This window comes from Primulina tabacum, chromosome 3 (assembly GCF_025594145.1).
Source record: "Primulina tabacum isolate GXHZ01 chromosome 3, ASM2559414v2, whole genome shotgun sequence".
NCBI lineage: Eukaryota > Viridiplantae > Streptophyta > Magnoliopsida > Lamiales > Gesneriaceae > Primulina > Primulina tabacum.
This window is the reverse complement of record NC_134552.1, coordinates 37,606,347-37,615,448: the sequence shown is the minus strand read 5'-3', so window position 1 is coordinate 37,615,448 and position 9,102 is coordinate 37,606,347.

Genomic DNA, 9,102 nt, shown 5'->3' with positions numbered 1-9,102 from the left:
CTTGAGGGTGGAAAGCTGTGCTAAACAACAACTTTGTACCCATAGCTGAATGCAGACTCTTCCAAAATGAGGAAGTGAATCTAGGATCTTGGTCAGACACTATAGAAACGGGAATACCATGAAGTCGGACTATCTCCCGAATATACAACTCTGCATACTGAATCATGGTGAAAGTCGTCTTAATAGGCAAGAAGTGCGCTGATTTGGTAAGACGACCAACAATCACCCAGATAGCATTAGAACCTCTGACTGACTTCGGCAAACCGACCACGAAGTCCATGGTAACGTTCTCCCACTTCCACTTGGGAATAGGAAGAGGCTTGAGCATACCTGCTGGTCTCTGATGCTCCGCTTTCACTAGCTGGCACGTCAGACACTCGGATACAAAACGTCTGATATCCTTCTTTATCCCGGGCCACCAATACAACAACTGCAGATCTTTGTACATCTTTGTACTCCCAGGATGAATAGAGTACGGAGACATATGGGCTTCAGATAAAATATCCGCTCGAATAGAACCGCTGCTAGGAACCCACATTCTGTCTCGATATCTCACAATACTGTCGCTAACTGTATACAAAATACTGCCCTTGGCCTCATCTCTAGGCCTCCACTTCGCCAACTGCTCATCTGCTGACTGTCCACTGCGAATACGGTCTAGAAGAGAAGACTGAATCATCAAAGTAGATAGACGGGGAACTCTACCTTGAGGATATGTCTCTAGATCAAACCTCTGCATCTCAAACTGAAGAGGTCTCGGAGTCGCCATATGAGCCATCACTGCGACTTTCATGCTCAACGCATCCGCAACTATATTAGCTTTGCCAGGGTGGCAGCTAATGTCACAGTCATAGTCCTTTACTAGCTCCAACCAACGCCTCTGACGCATATTCAACTCTTTTTGTGTAAAGAAGTACTTGAGGCTCTTATGGTCGGTAAAGATCCGGCACTTCTCTCCGTACAAATAATGCCTCCAAATCTTCAAGGCAAATACTACGGCTGCCAACTCTAGGTCGTGGGTAGGGTAATTCTTCTCATGGATCTTCAACTGACGAGAAGCATATGCTGTCACCTTCCCATGCTGCATCAACACTGCGCCTAAACCGAGTTTCGAAGCATCGGTATACAAAACAAAATCTCCGGGTCCTGAAGGCATGGCCAATGCTGGTGCTGAAATAAGAGCTTGCTTCAAAGTATCGAAGCACTTCTGACACTCATCGCTCCACACATACTTAGCATTCTTCTTTGTCAACGACGTGAGTGGAACCGCGATAGAGGAGAATCCCTGAATAAACTTTCGATAATATCCTGCTAGCCCAAGGAAACTTCGGATCTTTGATGCATTCTACGGCACAACCCAATCTCCGACTGCTGCAACTTTCGCTGGGTCTACCTCAATATCGCTGCTAGAAATGACGTGGCCTAAGAACGCCACCTTCTCTAACTCGAACTCGCACTTACTGAACTTTGCGAATAACTTGTGCTTTTGCAAAGTCTGCAATACTGCGGTCAGATGTCTGCTGTGATCCTCTTGATCCTTTGAGTAGACGAGAATGTCGTCTATGAATACTATCACGAACTGATCAAGATACTGGCACATTCGTCAAACTGAATGGCATCACAAGGAACTCGAAGTGGCCATAACGAGTCCTAAAAGCAGTCTTGAGAACATCGACCTCTTTCACCCTCAACTGGTGATAACTAGAACGCAGATCAATCTTTGAGAATACTGAAGCTCCCTGCAACTGATCAAATAAATCTTCAATCCGCGGAAGTGGGTATTTGTTCTTCACTATAACTCTGTTCAATTCCCGGTAATCAATGCAGAGCCTCATCGAACCATCCTTCTTCTTCACAAATAAGACTGGCGCTCCCCATGGCGAACAACTCGGACGAATGAATTCCTTGTCAAGAAGTTCCTGGATTTGCTTCTTGAGTTCTGCCATCTTTGTCGGTGCTAAACGGTACAGTGCCTTTGAGATCGGTGTGGTACCTGGCATAAGCTCAATAGAAAACTTTACCTCTCGCACAGGTGGCATACCAGAGATGTCATCAGGAAAAACGTCTAGAAAGTCTCTGACAATTGGGACATCGGAGGCTGACTGACTTGTTGTCTCGGGAACAGATACAAAAATCGCTAAAAACGCTCGACACCCTTTATGCATGAGCTTCCTCGCCTGGACACAAGATATTATACGCGGTAAATGAAAGTACCTGTCATGTTCGATAACAACTGTTCTCTCCCAAGCGGTCGGACTTGAACATATCTCCGCTGGAAGTCAATCAAAACTCTGTTCCTTAATAGCCAGTCCATACCCAGAATGATATCAAATTCTGGCATCGGTAATACGATAATATCCGCATAAACAAGATTACCATGAAGTTCGAGGTCTATGTCCCGGATCACATTAGTAGCTGTCATCTCCTCCCAGAAGGCAGTACTACTGAATACGCTATATCTAGCCCAATGATCTTGACCTTGAGGAAATTCACAAAGGTCTCCGAAATGAACGAATGAGTAGCCCCTGAATCTATCAAGGCATTTGTAGCTGAATCAGCTATAAAAATTCTCCCTGAAAGGTTGGAACATCATGCTAAACCAATAATTTTGAAAGTTATAGTCATGTGAAGGTCAAAGTTCTTCTACTCTAAATTCCCGAAAGTAACACTGATTAGAACATGCCATCCTATCACCAATTCTATGTTCAAGATCTTAACCCAGACTCCCAAAACATTAAATGTCTAATATAAACTTAAAGCTTTAAGATACCTGTCAAGAGCATCGTCTCCGGTTTTGTCTCCGCTGCATGAAGAGCAAAAACTCTACCTTGGGTAGGTAGACTCCCCTGAGGGCAATTCATCAGTAAGTGGTCTGGAATACCACACTTGTAGCACATCCCGGAACCATACCTACAAACTCCAGTATGGCGGCGTGAGCACTTGGCACATACTGGGTACTCCGAGGTCCTCGGGGCTACACGTCCTTACTGCTGCTGTCCTCTGCTCTTGGATGGGCCGTGGAAAGGCTTCTTACTTTGATGTTGCTGCTGAGGAGGGCGGTGCGGCGCTTGGACTGGTCGCTTGCCCTGGCGATCTCTCTCAATATCATTCTGATCCTGCTCTACAGCTAGAGCTCTGGAGACAGCAACATCATAGGTAGTAGGGCCTGCCACCCTAACATCACGGTGCAGGATCGGCCGCAGACCATCCATAAATTGCCTCAACTTGGCTCCAGCATCATTTGCAATTAGTGGTACGAAATGGCAACCCCTCTCAAACTTACGGATAAACTCCGTAACAGTCATGTCTCCCTGCCTCAGGGTCATAAATTCCCTGGTAAACCTGGAACGCACCTCGTCAGTAAAATATTTAGAGTAGAATACCTCTGTAAACCGCGTCCAGCTCGGAGTGGCCAAATTCTGGGCTACAGATGCTCCTTCCCACCGCAAGCGAGCGTCTCCTCCAAACAGATAGGTCGCACAACGAACCCTATCCTCATCTCCAAGTTCCATGAATTCGAAGATAACCTCAAGGGACTTAATCCAGCCCTCGGCAATCATAGGATCTGTCGTCCCTGAGAGCTCCTTCGGTCTCATCTTCATGAACCGCTCATAGGTAGCCTCAGGCCCCGTCTGCCTGGCTACCGCAACATTGTTCCCCGCAAACTGTGCGAAGAACTATGTCATTCCGGCTAACATCTGGGCGTTCATGTCCGGTGGAGGGGGTGGCGGTAGATCTCTCTCTTGCCTATGATCCTCACCGTCCTCATGACAATGCTCCTCATCTCTCGTGCGATCAATAATGAGTCTAGGAGGCATACTGTTCCATGCATAACCCACACATAACCAACATGCATAATTCTATTATTTCTTTAAATTTAAAGAAATACCGCATAATCATAATCTTGACATAAAACATTTCTTGAAAACATGCTGTTAAAAAATTTCATGCTTTAAACGAAATGCGTAAACGTAAAACTTACAGACCGTAGGCGTGACTTTATGAGCTTCTCGAGGTCAGTAGTAGTACAACCCTTTACAAGAACATAGGCTCTGATACCAACTGTAGAGGCCCGTATTTCGTATTCGTAATTTTGCTGAATTATTTAAAATTTTTCTCTTTAAATAAATAACATGCATCGTTCATAAAATAAACAGATAATAGATTTAACTTTAAAATAACAGCGGAAGTAAATATTGTGTTTCAAAACAATCACTTAAAAATAATGCAACATAGTAAAACTGAGTCTGAACATAAAAAGATGAATAAACTGAAACATGAGGTCCTCGGGTTCCTACTACTGCTGACCCAAGCTAACTCACTGGTCCCCGCCCTCGTCACGACCTCATCAGTACCTACAACTCAAATCTAGTGAGACTAAAGACTCAGCATGCATATATCGTGAATAACAAGTAAATATATCATAAAATTTCGTGTAATCGTAAAAATATCGGATCGTAAAGCGTAAGGTGAAAATCATGTCATGAGTAATTATAAATACGTGCATATCTAAAAATCGTACGTAAAAGATTTGATCGATAGAGCCCTGTCATAAAATATCATAATGAGATTTTTCTGGTAGAGATAATGTTTTATTGCAAGTGGCCCGTAACATAACATGAACGTTTGATCAGACTAAACCACAGTATACTGGGCGGTATAGATCACCACAGCCCTTGGATTGGATGTCCGTACCCATACATAAACATAAACCGGTCGTAAGTCACCGGGTGGAGATCCCATAAGCATGAGGGGCCCACAAGACATATCACATATATATCATAATAAACATTTTATATTTAATGCACGTAATATAATTATAACCCTGCTTTTACCGAATGAGTTGGATCGTTCCTAGTCTTGCTGCGACCTAATTCTAATATGAGACACATGCAAATATTTTTATCTTGAGAACAACTTCGTAATCGAACCAAAAACGGGGCCAACGAGAACAACAACTAAATTTCTAACCATGACTCCGTACCAACCCGAACCAACATCGAACCATCATTTAGTCATGATTAAAATAAACTTAACATGATGAAATAATAACCCTAAGAATTGTAATCCACGAATCACAAACGGCTAAAAAAATGACCTTCCCAACTCACTAAGGTACTGTCAAATCCAAGGCCATAGGCTAAAAGCAAACCAAGAACTCGAAGAAGACTTCTGAACCGAAGCCATGCTGCTGTCATAACACAGTGGCAGCAACTGTGCTTTTTTGATCATTTTATGAAACTAATGGCCATTGCGGCTTGAACCACCGACCAAAGTCTCTTACCAACATACGAAGGCATGGCTTGAACCATGGCTAAGGGCCATAGGCCAACCACAATCCAAGCAAATCCCTAGGACAACACAAAGTTCAAATCGAGAACACCTAAAAATTCTGTACTGTGATGTCTCGAATTGTCTGCTGTCTTGCATCGTTCCAATGGCCATATAATTGACCAAGGCTTGATCTAGACATAATGAAGTGTTTTATGAACCATGGCTATGGGCTAGAAGCCTACCAAAACCCACCAAACACCAAGAAGCCAAAGTTTCACTCACCCACACCAGAACAAGAAAACCGAGGGGCACTTGTATGGTTCTTTAAAAATTTCGATGTACTCGTGAACCAGGCCTTGAAAGGCTATCTTGGTCACGTCCTAGACATGATAAGGGATGGTTCTAACCATAGCTACAGGCCTTGGACCAACCATGATTCGAACGCTCACATTAGACAACCAACAATCAAAAATCGAGACTCAAACTTGCAACTATGTGGAAGTTGCTGTCAAGTCTTTATCTCAAGTGCATGGGCTTGAACCAATGAACCAACATGACTCTAAATCACTCTAGTACGTGCCTAGATGCAGCCTTGAGCGCCTGGAACCGACCAACTCCCAGCAACAAACAAAAATAATCCAACCGTGAAGCATAAAGCCAAGGCCGAGAAGGGGTTGTGCAGAATTTTACAAGTTGTTGTTATTTTCGGTTTTGTGCTTCTTAAATCATGAACAAATATTGTTTTATAATATCTATAGGACTTGATTGAAGAGAAATGGACAATATAAACATGCCTGAAAATCGGTTTTTGAACAAAACAAAGTACTAAGACGAACACGGCACGACGGAGACGGAGTTTTCTTTTCTCTCTTATCCCCTTGCTGCTACTCACGATTCTAGCTACTGTTATTCTCTGAAATTTTTGAATGAGAGGGTGGAGAGGATGCTAAGGAGTGAAGGGGAAGGTTACAAATTAAATGGGTCAAGAATGCATCTAGATGGAAGTTTCATATGAGGGGTTGAATGGCAATAGGCAATGATTCCTTTCCCTATCTAGTTGCACAAAATGGAGGGATTTGGGTGGTGTGATGGCCAAAATTTTATGCCTAGATGCAAGGTAAAATATTGCTTAAATCTTGTATTTTTACTTCTTAAAGTTTAAAACACTCAATATGTATTTTAGTGAATTAACAATTTAATTAGGACAAAGATTTCTTGCATAGCATGGCTTGGTCTTAAAATAATTATTGAAATGTTAGGTTAAAGTTTCTTGAATACATTAGGCCTAGATAAATTTTATCTCAATTGGTTACACACTTTAATATAGGCTTTTAATTAACTATTGAACATAAAAGAACTTACTTAATAACTTTTATCCAATTAATTTAAATAAATCTTGAAAACCTTCTTTCTCATTAAAATAAATTATTCCTTGGCTTAAATTAAATTTAGGAATATTTTCTTATTATCAATTTTATCTCAATTCTCCATCTCTGGTTCGGCCTCGCGTATTTATCCGAAAAGATAAAAACTAAACTCTTGCGATTAAAATAAATAATCATAGCTTTACGATTTTAAAATGAATTAAACAATTTATGAATGCATAAAAATCACTTTTAATTTAAATAATAGCAATTATGCATAGCTTATACGTAATCTGGTTTTTGGGTTCTACACAATAATAACGGCTTCAGAATCAACGAGCTCAAAGAAGAAACTGACTTGCGGCTCAAAGCATCTGCAATGACGTTTGCTTTACCTGGGTTGTAGCTAATGGTCACATCATAATCTTTAACAAGTTCTAACCACCTCCTCTGCCGCATATTGAGTTCCTTCTGTTATAATAGATATTTAAAGCTCTTGTGGTCTGTGAAAACTTCACATTTCTCGCCATACAGATAATGTCTCCATATTTTCAATGCGAAGACCACATGCGCCAATTCAAGATCGTGGGTGGGATAATTCTTCTCGTAGTCATTCAACTGACGAGAAGCATAAGCGATTATTTTCCCACGCTGCATCAGTACAGCTCCAAGTCCCATCTTTGACGCATCAGTGTATACAATAAAATATTCAGTGCCGCACGAAAGTGCTAGAATAGGGGCTGATGTCAACTTGTCTTTCAACACTTGAAATCCGTATTGGCATTCGTTTGTCCACTCAAACTTCACCACTTTCCTTGTCAGATTGGTTAATGGCAGGGCTATTTTGGAGAAATTGGCAATAAAACATCGATAATAACCTGCCAAACCAAACCAAGAAAACTACGCACCTTGGAGACTGTCGTAGGCCATTGTTTAATTGCTTCAATCTTCATGGGATCCACTGCAATGCCGTCTCTCGAAATGATATGGCCCAGAAATTATACTTGCTCTAACCAGAATTCACAATTTTTCAACTTTGCGTATAACTTCTTTTCCCTCAATAACTGCAATACAGTTCTGAGATGCTTGGCATGAATTTCCCGTGTCTTGGAATAAATCAGGATATCGTCAATGAAAACGATAACGAAGCTATCCGGATATGGCTTGAAGTATGGGGGCCCGGGTCCGATATCTAATACTAATAATTATAATTGTAACAAACCAAATGATTTAGTAAATACATAATTTGTGGTTCACAAATTAACATAAACATCATCAAAATAATTTAATGATCTCAAATGTTTGAAATATAATTTTCAACATGCCAACAAAAAGTAGTGAACCAAAAAAATCCAAACAACATCACATAGCTCCTAAGACCCGAGAATCCCACTCTAACTCGTATCTCCTCGCCTGGAGCTGGACTCTGGCATCCTAAGCCTCGCCTCACCTACCGTCAAGCACATGAAAACAAGAGGTAGCCGACGTACCGATGAGTATAAACCCAGTATGATACAATCAATAACATATGAGAATTAAAATTTCAAATATCTCATATAAAATTCATAAAGATGCAATATAATGCAATGCATGATCAGAAGCTGTGGGATATCAATAAATCTCAAGATCAAGTGAATCATCTTGTCATAGGGTACCCAAGGGAATAGAATCACCCAGCAACATCCACCGATTCATCCGCTCGGGGTGGGGTGCTGTGTTCTACAATCCCAGGACTATGGTGCGCCTATAGAGTGTTCAGGCCATAGTAGCGACCTCCGCATACACTATGCCAACTCAACTATAGCCCCATACGTCCAACAAATCAATAAATCAAGGCGACCTCCACCATATCAAATCTGAATCAAAAAGTGGCTCAATATGCAATGCAATGATGCAAATCAATATCATCATTTCGATATCATAATCAACTCATCTCAATACAACAATCATCATCAAATCACCAATAGTTCATCGAGCCATAGAGTTTTCAATTTAAAATAAAAATGATACTTTTGCCTCGTATGTTACCGACCGTAACATACCTTTAAATATTACCAAAAGAAAATCGAAATGTGTAGGTGAGAAGTCTTGAACCTCTGAAATCTACTAAAACTCAAGAACTCGGATCACTTATCAAAACAGAGCTGTTTCTGTACAAAATTCATAATTAATTCAATACTGCTTCGAACCAAGATCCGTAAATTTCTTAACCGTAATATGCCATAAAAACATTTATTGAATCATTTTATCAAATATATAACATGCGTGCTAAAGAGTTAAATCCTCTACAATTCCATTTTAAATTCAAACCAACACAATTACAATCTCAAAAATTCCTCAACACCAAAATCCAACAATAACTAAACTCACAAGCTTACCTTAGTTCCTTGAACCCAAAATGCTCTTGCTCTTACTCCAAAAGCCCAACAAGTAGCTAGAATCAAAGGGACCAATGAAGGAAAAA